Below are 22,200 nucleotides of genomic sequence, written 5' to 3'. Positions count from 1 at the left end.
GCCATCTATAAGCCAAACAACGAGTGTGAAAACACTCTTATTCGCATGTTTTGGCGTCACGTAGCACGTGAACTTATTATGAGCGGGCAGCTGATTAATTGTCCCTCTTATACAACCTAAACACACCAAGTCTGCCAGTACGAGACCCTCGATAAATGAAATAAGGGAGAGAAGTGTATACCTAAGGGCTCGTATTTCCGTGGTTTAACACAATATTAATGAGATATAACAGACAGTAATGCCAAGGAATGTACAGGGGAAGTTATTAGAACCAATGGAATGTAAATAAGAAGAAAGAAGAAAGGAAAGTGGATGAAAAAATTACCAGCTGTGAGCAGGAATCGAACCTACGACCTTCGAATAACGCGTTCGATGCTCTAACCACTGAGCTATCACAGCGGCCGTCCCTCCATCCACTTTTTTTGGGGTTTATATGTGAATTTAGAAGTAGGAGTGACAGTCAGCGCCATCTATAAGCCAAACAACGAGTGTGAAAACACTCTTATTCGCATGTCTTGGCGTCACGTAGCACGTGAACTTATTATGAGCGGGCAGCTGAATAATTGTCCCTCTTATACAACCTAAACACACCAAGTCTGCCACTACGAGACCTTCGTTCAATAAAATAAGGGAGAGAAGTGTATACGTAAGGGCTCGTATTTCCGTGGTTTAACGCAATATTAATGAGATATAACAGAGAGTAATGCCAAGGAATGTACAGGGGAAGGTATTAGAACCAATGGAATGTAAATAAAAAGAAAGAAGAAAGAAAAGATGATGAAAAAATTACAAGCTGTGAGCAGGAATCGAACCTACGACCTTCGAATAATGCGTTCGATGCTCTAACCACTGAGCTATCACAGCGGCCGTCCCTCCATCCACTTTTTTGGGTGGTTTATATGTGAATTTAGAAGTAGGAGTGACAGTCAGCGCCATCTATAAGCCAAACAACGAGTGTGAAAACACTCTTATTCGCATGTTTTGGCGTCACGTAGCACGTGAACTTATTATGAGCGGGCAGCTGAATAATTGTCCCTCTTATACAACCTAAACACACCAAGCCTGCCAGTACGAGACCCTCGTTCAATGAAATAAGGGAGAGAAGTGTATACCTAAGGGATCGTATTTCCGTGGTTTAACACAATATTGATGTGATATAACAGATAGTCATGCCAAGAAATGTACAGGGGAAGTTATTACAACCAATGGAATGTAAATAAGAAGAAAGAAAAGTGGATGAAAAAATTACCAGCTGTGAGCAGGAATTGAACCTACGACCTTCGAATAACGCGTTCGATGCTCTAACCACTGAGCTATCACAGCGGCCGTCCCTCCATCCACTTTTTTGGGGGTTTATATGTGAATTTAGAAGTAGGAGTCACAGTCAGCGCCATCTATAAGCCAAACAACGAGTGTGAAAACACTCTTATTCGCATGTTTTGGCGTCACGTAGCACGTGAACTTATTATGAGCGGGCAGCTGATTAATTGTCCCTCTCATACAACCTAAACACACCAAGTCTGCCAGTACGAGACCCTCGTTCAATAAAATAAGGGAGAGAAGTGTATACCTAAGGGCTCGTATTTCCGTGGTTTAACACAATATTAATGAGATATAACAGACAGTAATGCCAAGGAATGTACACGGGAAGTTATTAGAACCAATGGAATGTAAATAAGAAGAAAGAAGAATTAAAAGTGGATGAAAAAATTACCAGCTGTGAGCAGGAATCGAACCTATGACCTTCGAATAATGCGTTCGATGCTCTAACCACTGAGCTATCACAGCGGCCGTCCCTCCATACACTTTTTTTGCGGTTTATATGTGAATTTAGAAGTAGGAGTGACAGTCAGCGCCATCTATAAGCCAAACAACGAGTGCGAAGACACTCTCATTCGCATGTTTTGGCGTCACGTAGCACGTGAACTTATTATGAGCGGGCAGCTGATTAATTGTCCCTCTTATACAACCTAAACACACCAAGTCTGCCAGTACGAGACCCTCGTTAAATGAAATAAGGGAGAGAAGTGTATACCTAAGGGCTCGTATTTCCGTGGTTTAACACAATATTAATGAGATATAACAGACAGTAATGCCAAGGAATGTACAGGGGAAGTTATTAGAACCAATGGAATGTAAATAAGAAGAAAGAAGAAAGAAAAGTGGATGAAAAAATTACCAGCTGTGAGCAGGAATCGAACCTACGACCTTCGAATAACGCGTTCGATGCTCTAACCACTGAGCTATCACAGCGGCCGTCCCTCCATCCACTTTTTTTGGGGTTTATATGTGAATTTAGAAGTATGAGTGACAGTCAGCGCCATCTATAAGCCAAACAACGAGTGTGAAAACACTCTTATTCGCATGTTTTGGCGTCACGTAGCACGTGAACTTATTATGAGCGGGCAGCTGAATAATTCTCCCTCTTATACAACCTAAACACACCAAGTCTGCCACTACGAGACCTTCGTTCAATAAAATAAGGGAGAGAAGTGTATACCTAAGGGCTCGTATTTCCGTGGTTTAACACAATATTAATGAGATATAACAGACAGTAATACCAAGGAATGTACAGGGGAAGTTATTAGAACCAATGGAATGTAAATAAAAAGAAAGAAGAAAGAAAAGGTGATGAAAAAATTACAAGCTGTGAGCAGGAATCGAACCTACGATCTTCGAATAACGCGTTCGATGCTCTAACCACTGAGCTATCACAGCGGCCGTCCCTCCATCCACTTTTTTTGGGGGGTTTATATGTGAATTTAGAAGTAGGAGTGACAGTCAGCGCCATCTATAAGCCAAACAACGAGTGTGAAAACACTCTTATTCGCATGTTTTGGCGTCACGTAGCACGTGAACTTATTATGAGCGGGCAGCTGAATAATTGTCCCTCTTATACATTCTAAACACACCAAGCCTGCCAGTACGAGACCCTCGTTCAATGAAATAAGGGAGAGAAGTGTATACCTAAGGGCTCGTATTTCCGTGGTTTAACACAATATTAATGTGATATAACAGATAGTCATGCCAAGAAATGTACAGGGGAAGTTATTGGAACCAATGGAATGTAAATAAGAAGAAAGAAAAGTGGATGAAAAAATTACCAGCTGTGAGCAGGAATTGAACCTACGACCTTCGAATAACGCGTTCGATGCTCTAACCACTGAGCTATCACAGCGGCCGTCCCTCCATCCACTTTTTTTGGGGTTTATATGTGAATTTAGAAGTAGTAGTGACAGTCAGCGCCATCTATAAGCCAAACAACGAGTGTGAAAACACTCTTATTCGCATGTTTTGGCGTCACGTAGCACGTGAACTTATTATGAGCGGGCAGCTGATTAATTGTCCCTCTCATACAACCTAAACACACCAAGTCTGCCAGTACGAGACCCTCGTTCAATGAAACAAGGGAGAGAAGTGTATACCTAAGGGCTCGTATTTCCGTGGTTAACACAATATTAATGAGATATAACAGACAGTAATGCCAAGGAATGTACACGGGAAGTTATTAGAACCAATGGAATGTAAATAAGAAGAAAGAAGAAAAAAAGTGGATAAAAAAATTACCAGCTGTGAGCAGGAATCGAACCTACGACCTTCGAATAATGCGTTCGATGCTCTAACCACTGAGCTATCACAGCGGCCGTCCCTCCATCCACTTTTTTGGAGGGTTTATATGTGAATTTAGAAGTAGGAGTGACAGTCAGCGCCATCTATAAGCCAAACAACGAGTGTGAAAACACTCTTATCCGCATGTTTTGGCGTCACGTAGCACGTGAACTTATTATGAGCGGGCAGCTGAATAATTATCTCCTTATACAACCTAAACACACCAAGTCTGCCAGTATGAGACCTTCGTTCAATAAAATAAGGGAGAGAAGTGTATACCTAAGGGCTCGTATTTCCGTGGTTTAACACAATATTAATGAGATATAACAGACAGTAATGCCAAGGAATGTACAGGGGAAGTTATTAGAACCAATCGATTGTAAATAAGAAAGAAGAAAGAAAAGTGGATGAAAAAATTACCAGCTGTGAGCAGGAATTGAACCTACGACCTTCGAATAACGCGTTCGATGCTCTAACCACTGAGCTATCACAGCGGCCGTCCCTCCATCCACTTTTTTTGGGGTTTTTATGTGAATTTAGAAGTAGGAGTGACAGTCAGCGCCATCTATAAGCCAAACAACGAGTGTGAAAACACTCTTATTTGCATGTTTTGGCGTCACGTAGCAAGTGAACTTATTATGAGCGGGCAGCTGACTAATTGTCCCTTTTATACAACCTAAACACACCAACTCTGCCAGTACGACACCCTCCTTCAATGAAATAAGGGAGAGAAGTGTATACCTAAGGGCTCGTATTTCCGTGGTTTAACACAATATTAATGAGATATAACAGACAGTAATGCCAAGGAATGTACAGGGGAAGTTATTAGAACCAATGGAATGTAAATAAAGAGAAAGAAGAAAGAAAAGGTGATGAAAAAATTACAAGCTGTGAGCAGGAATCGAACCTACGACCTTCGAGTAACGCGTTCGATGCTGTAACCACTGAGCTATCACAGCGGCAGTCCCTCCATCCACTTTTTTTGGGGGGTTTATATGTGAATTTAGAAGTAGGAGTGACAGTGAGCGCCATCTATAAGCCAAACAACGAGTGTGAAAACACTCTTATTCTCATGTTTTGGCGTCACGTAGCACGTGAACTTATTATGAGCGGGCAGCTGAATAATTGTCCCTCTTATACAACCTAAACACACCAAGCCTGCCAGTACGAGACCCTCGTTCAATGAAATAAGGGAGAGAAGTGTATACCTAAGGGCTCGTATTTCCGTGGTTTAACACAATATTAATGTGATATAACAGATAGTCATGCCAAGAAATGTACAGGGGAAGTTATTAGAACCAATGGAATGTAAATAAGAATAAAGAAAAGTGGATGAAAAAATTACCAGCTGTGAGCAGGAATTGAACCTACGACCTTCGAATAACGTATTCGATGCTCTAACCACTGAGCTATCACAGCGGCCGTCCCTCCATCCACTTTTTTTTGGGTTTATATGAGAATTTAGAAGTAGGAGTGACAGTCAGCGCCATCTATAAGCCAAACAACGAGTGTGAAAACACTCTTATTCGCATGTTTTGGCGTCACGTAGCACGTGAACTTATTATGAGCGGGCAGCTGATTAATTGTCCCTCTCATACAACCTAAACACACCAAGTCTGCCAGTACGAGACCCTCGTTCAATGAAATAAGGGAGAGAAGTGTATACCTAAGGGCTCGTATTTCCGTGGTTTAACACAATATTAATGTGATATAACAGATAGTCATGCCAAGAAATGTACAGGGGAAGTTATTAGGACCAATGGAATGTAAATAAGAAGAAAGAAAAGTGGATGAAAAAATTACCAGCTGTGAGCAGGAATTGAGCCTACGACCTTCGAATAATGCGTTCGATGCTCTAACCACTGAGCTATCACAGCGGCCGTCCCTCCATCCACTTTTTTGGGGGGTTTATATGTGAATTTAGAAGTAGGAGTGACAGTCAGCGCCATCTATAAGCCAAACAACGAGTGTGAAAACACTCTTATCCGCATGTTTTGGCGTCACGTAGCACGTGAACTTATTATGAGTGGGCAGCTGAATAATTGTCCCTCTTATACAACCTAAACACACCATGTCTGCCAGTACGAGACCTTCGTTCAATAAAATAAGGGAGAGAAGTGTATACCTAAGGGCTCGTATTTCCGTGGTTTAACACAATATTAATGAGATATAACAGACAGTAATGCCAAGGAATGTACAGGGGAAGTTATTAGAACCAATCGATTGTAAATAAGAAGAAAGAAGAAAGAAAAGTGGATAAAAAAATTACCAGCTGTGAGCAGGAATTGAACCTACGACCTTCGAATAACGCGTTCGAAGCTCTAACCACTGAGCTATCACAGCGGCCGTCCCTCCATCCACTTTTTTGGAGGGTTTATATGTGAATTTAGAAGTAGGAGTGACAGTCAGCGCCATCTATAAGCCAAACAACGAGTGTGAAAACACTCTTATCCGCATGTTTTGGCGTCACGTAGCACGTGAACTTATTATGAGCGGGCAGCTGAATAATTATCTCCTTATACAACCTAAACACACCAAGTCTGCCAGTATGAGACCTTCGTTCAATAAAATAAGGGAGAGAAGTGTATACCTAAGGGCTCGTATTTCCGTGGTTTAACACAATATTAATGAGATATAACAGACAGTAATGCCAAGGAATGTACAGGGGAAGTTATTAGAACCAATCGATTGTAAATAAGAAGAAAGAAGAAAGAAAAGTGGATGAAAAAATTACCAGCTGTGAGCAGGAATTGAACCTACGACCTTCGAATAACGCGTTCGATGCTCTAACCACTGAGCTATCACAGCGGCCGTCCCTCCATCCACTTTTTTTGGGGTTTTTATGTGAATTTAGAAGTAGGAGTGACAGTCAGCGCCATCTATAAGCCAAACAACGAGTGTGAAAACACTCTTATCCGCATGTTTTGGCGTCACGTAGCACGTGAACTTATTATGAGCGGGCAGCTGAATAATTATCTCCTTATACAACCTAAACACACCAAGTCTGCCAGTATGAGACCTTCGTTCAATAAAATAAGGGAGAGAAGTGTATACCTAAGGGCTCGTATTTCCGTGGTTTAACACAATATTAATGAGATATAACAGACAGTAATGCCAAGGAATGTACAGGGGAAGTTATTAGAACCAATCGATTGTAAATAAGAAGAAAGAAGAAAGAAAAGTGGATGAAAAAATTACCAGCTGTGAGCAGGAATTGAACCTACGACCTTCGAATAACGCGTTCGATGCTCTAACCACTGAGCTATCACAGCGGCCGTCCCTCCATCCACTTTTTTTGGGGTTTTTATGTGAATTTAGAAGTAGGAGTGACAGTCAGCGCCATCTATAAGCCAAACAACGAGTGTGAAAACACTCTTATTTGCATGTTTTGGCGTCACGTAGCAAGTGAACTTATTATGAGCGGGCAGCTGACTAATTGTCCCTTTTATACAACCTAAACACACCAACTCTGCCAGTACGACACCCTCCTTCAATGAAATAAGGGAGAGAAGTGTATACCTAAGGGCTCGTATTTCCGTGGTTTAACACAATATTAATGAGATATAACAGACAGTAATGCCAAGGAATGTACAGGGGAAGTTATTAGAACCAATGGAATGTAAATAAAGAGAAAGAAGAAAGAAAAGGTGATGAAAAAATTACAAGCTGTGAGCAGGAATCGAACCTACGACCTTCGAGTAACGCGTTCGATGCTGTAACCACTGAGCTATCACAGCGGCAGTCCCTCCATCCACTTTTTTTGGGGGGTTTATATGTGAATTTAGAAGTAGGAGTGACAGTGAGCGCCATCTATAAGCCAAACAACGAGTGTGAAAACACTCTTATTCTCATGTTTTGGCGTCACGTAGCACGTGAACTTATTATGAGCGGGCAGCTGAATAATTGTCCCTCTTATACAACCTAAACACACCAAGCCTGCCAGTACGAGACCCTCGTTCAATGAAATAAGGGAGAGAAGTGTATACCTAAGGGCTCGTATTTCCGTGGTTTAACACAATATTAATGTGATATAACAGATAGTCATGCCAAGAAATGTACAGGGGAAGTTATTGGAACCAATGGAATGTAAATAAGAAGAAAGAAAAGTGGATGAAAAAATTACCAGCTGTGAGCAGGAATTGAACCTACGACCTTCGAATAACGCGTTCGATGCTCTAACCACTGAGCTATCACAGCGGCCGTCCCTCCATCCACTTTTTTTGGGGTTTATATGTGAATTTAGAAGTAGTAGTGACAGTCAGCGCCATCTATAAGCCAAACAACGAGTGTGAAAACACTCTTATTCGCATGTTTTGGCGTCACGTAGCACGTGAACTTATTATGAGCGGGCAGCTGATTAATTGTCCCTCTCATACAACCTAAACACACCAAGTCTGCCAGTACGAGACCCTCGTTCAATGAAACAAGGGAGAGAAGTGTATACCTAAGGGCTCGTATTTCCGTGGTTAACACAATATTAATGAGATATAACAGACAGTAATGCCAAGGAATGTACACGGGAAGTTATTAGAACCAATGGAATGTAAATAAGAAGAAAGAAGAAAAAAAGTGGATAAAAAAATTACCAGCTGTGAGCAGGAATCGAACCTACGACCTTCGAATAATGCGTTCGATGCTCTAACCACTGAGCTATCACAGCGGCCGTCCCTCCATCCACTTTTTTGGAGGGTTTATATGTGAATTTAGAAGTAGGAGTGACAGTCAGCGCCATCTATAAGCCAAACAACGAGTGTGAAAACACTCTTATCCGCATGTTTTGGCGTCACGTAGCACGTGAACTTATTATGAGCGGGCAGCTGAATAATTATCTCCTTATACAACCTAAACACACCAAGTCTGCCAGTATGAGACCTTCGTTCAATAAAATAAGGGAGAGAAGTGTATACCTAAGGGCTCGTATTTCCGTGGTTTAACACAATATTAATGAGATATAACAGACAGTAATGCCAAGGAATGTACAGGGGAAGTTATTAGAACCAATCGATTGTAAATAAGAAGAAAGAAGAAAGAAAAGTGGATGAAAAAATTACCAGCTGTGAGCAGGAATTGAACCTACGACCTTCGAATAACGCGTTCGATGCTCTAACCACTGAGCTATCACAGCGGCCGTCCCTCCATCCACTTTTTTTGGGGTTTTTATGTGAATTTAGAAGTAGGAGTGACAGTCAGCGCCATCTATAAGCCAAACAACGAGTGTGAAAACACTCTTATTTGCATGTTTTGGCGTCACGTAGCAAGTGAACTTATTATGAGCGGGCAGCTGACTAATTGTCCCTTTTATACAACCTAAACACACCAACTCTGCCAGTACGACACCCTCCTTCAATGAAATAAGGGAGAGAAGTGTATACCTAAGGGCTCGTATTTCCGTGGTTTAACACAATATTAATGAGATATAACAGACAGTAATGCCAAGGAATGTACAGGGGAAGTTATTAGAACCAATGGAATGTAAATAAAGAGAAAGAAGAAAGAAAAGGTGATGAAAAAATTACAAGCTGTGAGCAGGAATCGAACCTACGACCTTCGAGTAACGCGTTCGATGCTGTAACCACTGAGCTATCACAGCGGCAGTCCCTCCATCCACTTTTTTTGGGGGGTTTATATGTGAATTTAGAAGTAGGAGTGACAGTGAGCGCCATCTATAAGCCAAACAACGAGTGTGAAAACACTCTTATTCTCATGTTTTGGCGTCACGTAGCACGTGAACTTATTATGAGCGGGCAGCTGAATAATTGTCCCTCTTATACAACCTAAACACACCAAGCCTGCCAGTACGAGACCCTCGTTCAATGAAATAAGGGAGAGAAGTGTATACCTAAGGGCTCGTATTTCCGTGGTTTAACACAATATTAATGTGATATAACAGATAGTCATGCCAAGAAATGTACAGGGGAAGTTATTAGAACCAATGGAATGTAAATAAGAATAAAGAAAAGTGGATGAAAAAATTACCAGCTGTGAGCAGGAATTGAACCTACGACCTTCGAATAACGTATTCGATGCTCTAACCACTGAGCTATCACAGCGGCCGTCCCTCCATCCACTTTTTTTTGGGTTTATATGAGAATTTAGAAGTAGGAGTGACAGTCAGCGCCATCTATAAGCCAAACAACGAGTGTGAAAACACTCTTATTCGCATGTTTTGGCGTCACGTAGCACGTGAACTTATTATGAGCGGGCAGCTGATTAATTGTCCCTCTCATACAACCTAAACACACCAAGTCTGCCAGTACGAGACCCTCGTTCAATGAAATAAGGGAGAGAAGTGTATACCTAAGGGCTCGTATTTCCGTGGTTTAACACAATATTAATGTGATATAACAGATAGTCATGCCAAGAAATGTACAGGGGAAGTTATTAGGACCAATGGAATGTAAATAAGAAGAAAGAAAAGTGGATGAAAAAATTACCAGCTGTGAGCAGGAATTGAGCCTACGACCTTCGAATAATGCGTTCGATGCTCTAACCACTGAGCTATCACAGCGGCCGTCCCTCCATCCACTTTTTTGGGGGGTTTATATGTGAATTTAGAAGTAGGAGTGACAGTCAGCGCCATCTATAAGCCAAACAACGAGTGTGAAAACACTCTTATCCGCATGTTTTGGCGTCACGTAGCACGTGAACTTATTATGAGTGGGCAGCTGAATAATTGTCCCTCTTATACAACCTAAACACACCATGTCTGCCAGTACGAGACCTTCGTTCAATAAAATAAGGGAGAGAAGTGTATACCTAAGGGCTCGTATTTCCGTGGTTTAACACAATATTAATGAGATATAACAGACAGTAATGCCAAGGAATGTACAGGGGAAGTTATTAGAACCAATCGATTGTAAATAAGAAGAAAGAAGAAAGAAAAGTGGATAAAAAAATTACCAGCTGTGAGCAGGAATTGAACCTACGACCTTCGAATAACGCGTTCGAAGCTCTAACCACTGAGCTATCACAGCGGCCGTCCCTCCATCCAGTTTTTTTGGGGTTTTTATGTGAATTTAGAAGTAGGAGTGAGAGTCAGCGCCATCTATAAGCCAAACAACGAGTGTGAAAACACTCTTATTCGCATGTTTTGGCGTCTAGTAGCACGTGAACTTATTATGAGCGGGCAGCTGATTAATTGTCCCTTTTATACAACCTAAACACACCAAGTCTGCCAGTACGAGACCCTCCTTCAATGAAATAAGGGAGAGAAGTGTATACCTAAGGGCTCGTATTTCCGTGGTTTAACACAATATTAATGTGATATAACAGATAGTCATGCCAAGGAATGTACAGGGGAAGTTATTAGAACCAATGGAATGTAAATAAGAAGAAAGAAAAGTGGATGAAAAAATTACCAGCTGTGAGCAGGAATTGAACCTACGACCTTCGAATAACGCATTCGATGCTCTAACCACTGAGCTATCACAGCGGCCGTCCCTCCATCCACTTTTTTTTGGGGTTTATATGTGAATTTAGAAGTAGGAGTGACAGTCAGCGCCATCTATAAGCCAAACCACGAGTGTGAAAACACTCTTATTCGCATGTTTTGGCGTCACGTAGCACGTGAACTTATTATGAGCGGGCAGCTGATTAATTGTCCCTCTCATACAACCTAAACACACCAAGTCTGCCAGTACGAGACCCTCGTTCAATGAAATAAGGGAGAGAAGTGTATACCTAAGGGCTCGTATTTCCGTGGTTTAACACAATATTAATGAGATATAACAGACAGTAATGCCAAGGAATGTACACGGGAAGTTATTAGAATCAATGGAATGTAAATAAGAAGAAAGAAGAAAGAAAAGTGGATGAAAAAATTACCAGCTGTGAGCAGGAATCGAACCTACGACCTTCGAATAATGCGTTCGATGCTCTAACCACTGAGCTATCACAGCGGCCGTCCCTCCATCCACTTTTTTGGGGGGTTTATATGTGAATTTAGAAGTAGGAGTGACAGTCAGCGCCATCTATAAGCCAAACAACGAGTGTGAAAACAATCTTATCCGCATGTTTTGGCGTCACGTAGCACGTGAACTTATTATGAGTGGGCAGCTGAATAATTGTCCCTCTTATACAACCTAAACACACCAAGTCTGCCAGTACGAGACCTTCGTTCAATAAAATAAGGGAGAGAAGTGTATACCTAAGGGCTCGTATTTCCGTGGTTTAACACAATATTAATGAGATATAACAGACAGTAATGCCAAGGAATGTACAGGGGAAGTTATTAGAACCAATCGATTGTAAATAAGAAGAAAGAAGAAAGAAAAGTGGATGAAAAAATTACCAGCTGTGAGCAGGAATTGAACCTACGACCTTCGAATAACGCGTTCGAAGCTCTAACCACTGAGCTATCACAGCGGCCGTCCCTCCATCCAGTTTTTTTGGGGTTTTTATGTGAATTTAGAAGTAGGAGTGACAGTCAGCGCCATCTATAAGCCAAACAACGAGTGTGAAAACACTCTTATTCGCATGTTTTGGCGTCACGTAGCACGTGAACTTATTATGAGCGGGCAGCTGATTAATTGTCCCTTTTATACAACCTAAACACACCAAGTCTGCCAGTACGAGACCCTCCTTCAATGAAATAAGGGAGAGAAGTGTATACCTAAGGGCTCGTATTTCCGTGGTTTAACACAATAATAATGACATATAACAGACAGTAATGCCAAGGAATGTGCAGGGGAAGTTATTAGAACCAATGGAATGTAAATACGAAGAAAGAAGAAAAGAAAGTGGATGAAAAATTTACCAGCTGTGAGCAGGAATCGAACCTACGACCTTCGAATAACGCGTTCGATGCTCTAACCACTGAGCTATCCAGCGGCTGTCCCTCCATCCACTTTTTTTGGGGTTTATATGTGAATTTAGAAGTAGGAGTGACAGTCAGCGCCATCTATTAGCCAAACAACGAGTGTGAAAACACTTACTCGCATGTTTTGGCGTCACGTAGTACGTGAACTTATTTGAGCGGGCAGCTGATTAATTGTCCCTCTTATACAACCTAAACACACCAAGTCTGCCAGTACGAGACCCTCGTTCAATGAAATAAGAGAGAGAAGTGTATACCTAAGGGCTCGTATTTCCGTGGTTTAACACAATTTTAATGAGATATAACAGACAGTAATGCTAAGGAATGTACAGGGGAAGTTATTAGAACTAATGGAATGTATATAAGAAGAAAGAAGAAAAGTGGATGAAAAAATTACCAGCTGTGAGCAGGAATCGAACCTACGACCTTCGAATACCGCGTTCGATGTTCTAACCACTGAGCTATCACAGCGGCCGTCCCTCCATCCACTTTTTTTGCGGTTTATATGTGAATTTTGAAGTAGGAGTGACAGTCAGCGCCATCTATAAGCCAAACAACGAGTGTGAAAACACTCTTATTCGCATGTTTTGGCGTCACGTAGCACGTGAACTTATTATGAGCGGGCAGCTGATTAATTGTCCCTCTTATACAACCTAAACACACCAAGTCTGCCAGTACGAGACCATCGATAAATGAAATAAGGGAGAGAAGTGTATACCTAAGGGCTCGTATTTCCGTGGTTTAACACAATATTAATGAGATATAACAGACAGTAATGCCAAGGAATGTACAGGGGAAGTTATTAGAACCAATGGAATGTAAATAAGAAGAAAGAAGAAAGAAAAGTGGATGAAAAAATTACCAGCTGTGAGCAGGAATCGAACCTACGACCTTCGAACAACGCGTTCGATGCTCTAACCACTGAGCTATCACTGCGGCCGTCCCTCCATCCACTATTTTTTTGGGGTTTATATGTGAATTTAGAAGTAGGAGTGACAGTCAGCGCCATCTATAAGCCAAACAACGAGTGTGAAAACACTCTTATTCGCATGTTTTGGCGTCACGTAGCACGTGAACTTATTATGAGCGGGCAGCTGAATAATTGTCCCTCTTATACAACCTAAACACACCAAGTCTGCCACTACGAGACCTTCGTTCAATAAAATAAGGGAGAGAAGTGTATACGTAAGGGCTCGTATTTCCGTGGTTTAACGCAATATTAATGAGATATAACAGAGAGTAATGCCAAGGAATGTACAGGGGAAGGTATTAGAACCAATGGAATGTAAATAAAAAGAAAGAAGAAAGAAAAGATGATGAAAAAATTACAAGCTGTGAGCATGAATCGAACCTACGACCTTCGAATAATGCATTCGATGCTCTAACCACTGAGCTATCACAGCGGCCGTCCCTCCATCCACTTTTTTGGGTGGTTTATATGTGAATTTAGAAGTAGGAGTGACAGTCAGCGCCATCTATAGGCCAAACAACGAGTGTGAAAACACTCTTATTCGCATGTTTTGGCGTCACGTAGCACGTGAACTTATTATGAGCGGGCTGCTGAATAATTGTCCCTCTTATACAACCTAAACACACCAAGCCTGCCAGTACGAGACCCTCGTTCAATGAAATAAGGGAGAGAAGTGTATACCTAAGGGATCGTATTTCCGTGGTTTAACACAATATTAATGTGATATAACAGATAGTCATGCCAAGAAATGTACAGGGGAAGTTATTAGAACCAATGGAATGTAAATAAGAAGAAAGAAAAGTGGATGAAAAAATTACCAGCTGTGAGCAGGAATTGAACCTACGACCTTCGAATAACGCGTTCGATGCTCTAACCACTGAGCTATCACAGCGGCCGTCCCTCCATCCACTTTTTTGGGGGGTTTATATGTGAATTTAGAAGTAGGAGTCACAGTCAGCGCCATCTATAAGCCAAACAACGAGTGTGAAAACACTCTTATTCGCATGTTTTGGCGTCACGTAGCACGTGAACTTATTATGAGCGGGCAGCTGATTAATTGTCCCTCTCATACAACCTAAACACACCAAGTCTGCCAGTACGAGACCCTCGTTCAATGAAATAAGGGAGAGAAGTGTATACCTAAGGGCTCGTATTTCCGTGGTTTAACACAATATTAATGAGATATAACAGACAGTAATGCCAAGGAATGTACAGGGGAAGTTATTAGAACCAATGGAATGTAAATAAGAAGAAAGAAGAAAGAAAAGTGGATGAAAAATTTACCAGCTGTGAGCAGGAATTGAACCTACGACCTTCGAATAACGCGTTCGATGCTCTAACCACTGAGCTATCACAGCGGCCGTCCCTCCATCCACTTTTTTTGGGGGGCTTTATATGTGAATTTAGAAGTAGGATTGACAGTTTGCGCCATCTATAAGCCAAACAACGAGTGTTAAAACACTCTTATTCGCATGTTTTGGCGTCACGTAGCACGTTAACTTATTATGAGCGGGCAGCTGATTAATTGTCCCTCTTATACAACCTAAACACACCAAGCCTGCCAGTACGAGACCCTCGTTCAATGAAATAAGGGAGAGAAGTGTATACCTAAGGGCTCGTATTTCCGTGGTTTAACACAATATTAATGTGATATAACAGACAGTAATGCCAAGGAATGTACAGGGGAAGTTATTAGAACCAATGGAATGTAAATAAGAAGAAAGAAGAAAGAAAAGTGGATGAAAAATTTACCAGCTGTGAGCAGGAATTGAACCTACGACCTTCGAATAACGCGTTCGATGCTCTAACCACTGAGCTATCACAGCGGCCGTCCCTCCATCCACTTTTTTGGGGGTTTATATGTGAATTTAGAAGTAGGAGTGAATGTCAGCGCCATCTATAAGCCAAACAACGAGTGTGAAAACACTCTTATTCGCATGTTTTGGCGTCACGTAGCACGTTAACTTATTATGAGCGGGCAGCTGATTAATTGTCCCTCTTATACAACCTAAACACACCAGTCTGCCAGTACGAGACCCTCGTTCAATGAAATAAGGGAGAGAAGTGTATACCTAAGGGCTCGTATTTCCGTGGTTTAACACAATATTAATGAGATATAACAGACAGTAATGCCAAGGAATGTACAGGGGAAGTTATTAGAACCAATGGAATGTAAATAAGAAGAAAGAAGAAAGAAAAGTGGATGAAAAAATTACCAGCTGTGAGCGGGAATCGAACCTACGACCTTCGAATAACGCGTTCGATGCTCTAACCACTGAGCTATCACAGCGTCCGTCCCTCCATCCACTTTTTTGGGGGGTTGTTATGTGAATTTAGAAGTAGGAGTGACAGTCAGCGCCATCTATAAGCCAAACAACGAGTGTGAAAACACTCTTATTCGCATGTTTTGGCGTCACGTAGCACGTGAACTTATTATGAGCGGGCAGCTGAATAATTGTCCCTCTTATACAACCTAAACACACCAAGCCTGCCAGTACGAGACCCTCGTTCAATGAAATAAGGGAGAGAAGTGTATACCTAAGGGATTGTATTTCCGTGGTTTAACACAATATTAATGTGATATAACAGATAGTCATGCCAAGAAATGTACAGGGGAAGTTATTAGAACCAATGGAATGTAAATAAGAAGAAAGAAAAGTGGATGAAAAAATTACCAGCTGTGAGCAGGAATTGAACCTACGACCTTCGAATAACGCGTTCGATGCTCTAACCACTGAGCTATCACAGCGGCCGTCCCTCCATCCACTTTTTTGGGGGGTTTATATGTGAATTTAGAAGTAGGAGTCACAGTCAGCGCCATCTATAAGCCAAACAACGAGTGTGAAAACACTCTTATTCGCATGTTTTGGCGTCACGTAGCACGTGAACTTATTATTAGCGGGCAGCTGATTAATTGTCCCTCTCATACAACCTAAACACACCAAGTCTGCCAGTACGAGACCCTCGTTCAATGAAATAAGGGAGAGAAGTGTATACCTAAGGGCTCGTATTTCCGTGGTTTAACACAATATTAATGAGATATAACAGACAGTAATGCCAAGGAATGTACACGGGAAGTTATTAGAACCAATGGAATGTAAATAAGAAGAAAGAAGAATTAAAAGTGGATGAAAAAATTACCAGCTGTGAGCAGGAATCGAACCTATGACCTTCGAATAATGCGTTCGATGCTCTAACCACTGAGCTATCACAGCGGCCGTCCCTCCATACACTTTTTTGGGGGGTTTATATGTGAATTTAGAAGTAGGAGTGACAGTCAGCGCCATCTATAAGCCAAACAACGAGTGTGAAAACACTCTTATTCGCATGTTTTGGCGTCACGTAGCACGTGAACTTATTATGAGCGGGCAGCTGAATAATTGTCCCTCTTATACAACCTAAACACACCAAGCCTGCCAGTACGAGACCCTCGTTCAATGAAATAAGGGAGAGAAGTGTATACCTAAGGGATCGTATTTCTGTGGTTTAACACAATATTAATGTGATATAACAGGTAGTCATGCCAAGAAATGTACAGGGGAAGTTATTAGAACCAATGGAATGTAAATAAGAAGAAAGAAAAGTGGATGAAAAAATTACCAGCTGTGAGCAGGAATTGAACCTACGACCTTCGAATAACGCGTTCGATGCTCTAACCACTGAGCTATCACAGCGGCCGTCCCTCCATCCACTTTTTTTGGGGGTTTATATGTGAATTTAGAAGTAGGAGTGACAGTCAGCGCCATCTATAAGCCAAACAACGAGTGTGAAAACACTCTTATTCGCATGTTTTGGCGTCACGTAGCACGTGAACTTATTATGAGCGGGCAGCTGATTAATTGTCCCTCTCATACAACCTAAACACACCAAGTCTGCCAGTACGAGACCCTCGTTCAATGAAATAAGGTAGAGAAGTGTATACATAAGGGCTCGTATTTCCGTGGTTTAACACAATATTAATGTGATATAACAGACAGTAATGCCAAGGAATGTACAGGGGAAGTTATTAGAACCAATGGAATGTAAATAAGAAGAAAGAATAAAGAAAAGTGGATGAAAAATTTACCAGCTGTGAGCAGGAATTGAACCTACGACCTTCGAATAACGCGTTCGATGCTCTAACCACTGAGCTATCACAGCGGCCGTCCCTCCATCCACTTTTTTTGGGGGGCTTTATATGTGAATTTAGAAGTAGGATTGACAGTTTGCGCCATCTATAAGCCAAACAACGAGTGTGAAAACACTCTTATTCGCATGTTTTGGCGTCACGTAGCACGTTAACTTATTATGAGCGGGCAGCTGATTAATTGTCCCTCTTATACAACCTAAACACACCAAGCCTGCCAGTACGAGACCCTCGTTCAATGAAATAAGGGAGAGAAGTGTATACCTAAGGGCTCGTATTTCCGTGGTTTAACACAATATTAATGTGATATAACAGACAGTAATGCCAAGGAATGTACAGGGGAAGTTATTAGAACCAATGGAATGTAAATAAGAAGAAAGAAGAAAGAAAAGTGGATGAAAAATTTACCAGCTGTGAGCAGGAATTGAACCTAAGACCTTCGAATAACGCGTTCGATGCTCTAACCACTGAGCTATCACAGCGGCCGTCCCTCCATCCACTTTTTTGGGGGGTTTATATGTGAATTTAGAAGTAGGAGTGAATGTCAGCGCCATCTATAAGCCAAACAACGAGTGTGAAAACACTCTTATTCGCATGTTTTGGCGTCACGTAGCACGTTAACTTATTATGAGCGGGCAGCTGATTAATTGTCCCTCTTATACAACCTAAACACACCAAGTCTGCCAGTACGAGACCCTCGTTCAATGAAATAAGGGAGAGAAGTGTATACCTAAGGGCTCGTATTTCCGTGGTTTAACACAATATTAATGAGATATAACAGACAGTAATGCCAAGGAATGTACAGGGGAAGTTATTAGAACCAATGGAATGTAAATAAAAAGAAAGAAGAAAGAAAAGTGGATGAAAAAATTACCAGCTGTGAGCGGGAATCGAACCTACGACCTTCGAATAACGCGTTCGATGCTCTAACCACTGAGCTATCACAGCGGCCGTCCCTCCATCCACTTTTTTGGGGGGTTGTTATGTGAATTTAGAAGTAGGAGTGACAGTCAGCGCCATCTATAAGCCAAACAACGAGTGTGAAATCACTCTTATTCGCATGTTTTGGCGTCACGTAGCACGTGAACTTATTATGAGCGGGCAGCTGAATAATTGTCCCTCTTATACAACCTAAACACACCAAGTCTGCCAGTACGAGACCTTCGGTCAATAAAATAAGGGAGAGAAGTGTATACCTAAGGGCCCGTATTTCCGTGGTTTAACACAATATTAATGAGATATAACAGACAGTAATGCCAAGGAATGTACAGGGGAAGTTATTAGAACCAATGGAATGTAAATAAGAAGAAAGAAGAAAGAAAAGTTGATGAAAAAATTACAAGCTGTGAGCAGGAATCGAACCTACGACCTTCGAATAACGCGTTCGATGCTCTAACCACTGAGCTATCACAGCGGCCGTCCCTCCATCCACTTTTTTTGGGGGTTTATATGTGAATTTAGAAGTAGGAGTGACAGTCAGCGCCATCTATAAGCCAAACAACGAGTGTGAAAACACTCTTATTCGTATGTTTTGGCGTCACGTAGCACGTTAACTTATTATGAGCGGGCAGCTGATTAATTGTCCCTCTTATACAACCTAAACACACCAAGTCTGCCAGTACGAGACCTTCGTTCAATAAAATAAGGGACAGAAGTGTATACCTAAGGGCTCGTATTTCCGTGGTTTAACACAATATTAATGAGATATAACAGACAGTAATGCCAAGGAATGTACAGGGGAAGTTATTAGAACCAATGCAATGTAAATAAGAAGAAAGAAGAAAGAAAAGTTGATGAAAAAATTACAAGCTGTGAGCGGGAATCGAACCTACGACCTTCGAATAACGCGTTCGATGCTCTAACCACTGAGCTATCACAGCGGCCGTCCCTCCATCCACTTTTTTTGGGGGGGGTTTATATGTGAATTTAGAAGTAGGAGTGACAGTCAGCGCCATCTATAAGCCAAACAACGAGTGTGAAAACATTCTTATTCGCATGTTGTGGCGTCACGTAGCACGTGAACTTATGTTGAGCGGGCAGCTGATTAATTGTCCCTCTTATACAACCTAAACACACCAAGTCTGCCAGTACGAGACCCTCGTTCAATGAAATAAGGGAGAGAGGTGTATACCTAAGGGCTCGTATTTCCGTGGTTTAACACAATATTAATGAGATATAACAGACAGTAATGCCAAGGAATGTACAGGGGAAGTTATTAGAACCAATGGAATGTAAATAAGAAGAAAGAAGAAAGAAAAGTGGATGAAAAAATTACCAGCTGTGAGCAGGAATCGAACCTACGACCTTCGAATAACGCGTTCGATGCTCTAACCACTGAGCTATCCAGCGGCTGTCCCTCCATCCACTTTTTTGGGGGTTTATATGTGAATTTAGAAGTAGGAGTGACAGTCAGCGCCATCTATAAGCCAAACAACGAGTGTGAAAACACTCTTATTCGCATGTTTTGGCGTCACGTAGCACGTGAACTTATTATGAGCGGGCAGCTGATTAATTGTCCCTCTTATACAACCTAAACACACCAAGTCTGCCAGTACGAGACCCTCGTTCAATGAAATAAGGGAGAGAAGTGTATACCTAAGGGCTCGTATTTCCGTGGTTTAACACAATATTAATGAGATATAACAGACAGTAATGCCAAGGAATGTACAGGAGAAGTTATTAGAACCAATGGAATGTAAATAAGAAGAAAGAAGAAAGAAAAGTGGATGAAAAAATTACCAGCTTTGAGCAGGAATCGAACCTACGACGTTCGAATAACGCGTTCGAAGCTCTAACCACTGAGCTATCACAGCGGCCGTCCCTCCATCCACGTTTTTGGGGGGGGTTTATATGTGAATTTCGAAGTAGGAGTGACAGTCAGCGCCATCTATAAGCCAAACTACGAGTGTGAAAACACTCTTATTCTCATGTTTTGGCGTCACGTAGCACGTGAACTTATTATGAGCGGGCCGCTGATTGATTGTCCCTCTTATACAACCTAAACACACCAAGTCTGCCAGAACGAGACCCTCGTTCAATGAAATAAGGGAGAGAAGTGTATACCTATGGGCTCGTATTTCCGTGGTTTAACACAATATTAATCAGATATAACAGACAGTAATGCCAAGGAATGTACAGGGGAAGTTATTAGAACCAATGGAATGTAAATAAGAAGAAAGAAGAAAGAAAAGTGGATGAAAAAATTACCAGCTGTGAGCAGGAATCGAACCTACGACCTTCGAATAACGCGTTCGATGCTCTAACCACTGAGCTATCACAGCGGCCGTCCCTCCATCCACTTTTTTTGGGGGGTTTATATGTGAATTTAGAAGTAGGAGTGACAGTCAGCGCCATCTATAAGCCATACAACGAGTGTGAAAACACTCTTATTCGCATGTTTTGGCGTCACGTAGCACGTGAACTTATTATGAGCGGGCAGCTGATTAATTGTCCCTCTTATACAACCTAAACACACCAAGTCTGCCAGTACGAGACCCTCGTTTAATGAAATAAGGGAGAGAAGTGTATACCTAAGGGCTCGTATTTCCGTGGTTTAACACAATATTAATGAGATATAACAGACAGGAATGCCAAGGAATGTACAGGGGAAGTTATTAGAACCAATGGAATCACAGCGGCCGTCCCTCCATCCACTTTTTTTGGGGTTTATATGTGAATTTAGAAGTAGGAGTGACAGTCAGCGCCATCTATAAGCAAAACAACGAGTGTGAAAACACTCTTATTCGCATGTTTTGGCGTCACGTAGCACGTGAACTTATTATGAGCGGGAAGCTGAATAATTGTCCCTTTTATACAACCTAAACACACCAAGTCTGCCAGTACGAGACCTTCGTTCAATAAAATAAGGGAGAGAAGTGTATACCTAATGGCTCGTATTTCCGTGGTTTAACACAATATTAATGAGATATAACAGACAGGAATGCCAAGGAATGTACAGGGGAAGTTATTAGAACCAATGGAATCACAGCGGCCGTCCCTCCATCCACTTTTTTGGGGTTTATATGTGAATTTAGAAGTAGGAGTGACAGTCAGCGCCATCTATAAGCCAAACAACGAGTGTGAAAACACTCTTATTCGCATGTTTTGGCGTCACGTAGCACGTGAACTTATTATGAGCGGGAAGCTGAATAATTGTCCCTTTTATACAACCTAAACACACCAAGTCTGCCAGTACGAGACCTTCGTTCAATAAAATAAGGGAGAGAAGTGTATACCTAATGGCTCGTATTTCCGTGGTTTAACACAATATTAATGAGATATAACAGACAGTAATGCCAAGGAATGTACAGGGGAAGTTATTAGAACCAATGGAATGTAAGTAAGAAGAAAGAAGAAAGAAAAGTGGATGAAAAAATTACCAGCTGTGAGCAGGAATCGAACCTACGACCTTCGAATAACGCGTTCGATGCTCTAACTACTGAGCTATCACAGCGGCCGTCCCTCCATCCACTTTTTTGGGGTTTATAGGTGAATTTAGAAGTAGGAGTGACAGTCAGCGCCATCTATAAGCCAAACGACGAGTGTGAAAACACTCTTATTCGCATGTTTTGGCGTCACGTAGCACGTGAACTTATTATGAGCGGGCAGCTGATTAATTGTCCCTCTTATACAACCTAAACACACCAAGTCTGCCAGTACGAGACCCTCGTTCAATGAAAT

The 22,200-nt window shown here is 41.6% G+C and overlaps 5 non-coding genes across 5 annotated transcripts; all 5 read right to left on the bottom strand.

Annotated features, from left to right (window-relative positions):
• Nucleotides 1-791: 791 nt before the first annotated feature.
• Nucleotides 792-864, bottom strand: TRNAM-CAU (transfer RNA methionine (anticodon CAU)). Its single transcript has one exon. It is a non-coding gene; the product is annotated as a tRNA-Met (tRNA).
• Nucleotides 865-3,568: 2,704 nt separating this feature from the next.
• Nucleotides 3,569-3,641, bottom strand: TRNAM-CAU (transfer RNA methionine (anticodon CAU)). The gene has a single exon. It is a non-coding gene; the product is annotated as a tRNA-Met (tRNA).
• Nucleotides 3,642-8,196: 4,555 nt separating this feature from the next.
• TRNAM-CAU (transfer RNA methionine (anticodon CAU)) lies at nucleotides 8,197-8,269 on the bottom strand. The gene has a single exon. It is a non-coding gene; the product is annotated as a tRNA-Met (tRNA).
• Nucleotides 8,270-11,434: 3,165 nt separating this feature from the next.
• Nucleotides 11,435-11,507, bottom strand: TRNAM-CAU (transfer RNA methionine (anticodon CAU)). Its single transcript has one exon. It is a non-coding gene; the product is annotated as a tRNA-Met (tRNA).
• A 1,315-nt stretch (nucleotides 11,508-12,822) lies between these two features.
• Nucleotides 12,823-12,895, bottom strand: TRNAP-CGG (transfer RNA proline (anticodon CGG)). Its single transcript has one exon. It is a non-coding gene; the product is annotated as a tRNA-Pro (tRNA).
• Between the last annotated feature and the right edge of the window lie 9,305 nt (nucleotides 12,896-22,200).

The sequence above is a fragment of the Rhipicephalus microplus genome, chromosome 8 (assembly GCF_043290135.1).
Source record: "Rhipicephalus microplus isolate Deutch F79 chromosome 8, USDA_Rmic, whole genome shotgun sequence".
Classification (NCBI taxonomy): Eukaryota; Metazoa; Arthropoda; class Arachnida; order Ixodida; family Ixodidae; genus Rhipicephalus; species Rhipicephalus microplus.
The sequence above is the reverse complement of the archived record's forward strand: the minus strand, read 5'-3'. Positions and strand labels throughout refer to the sequence as shown.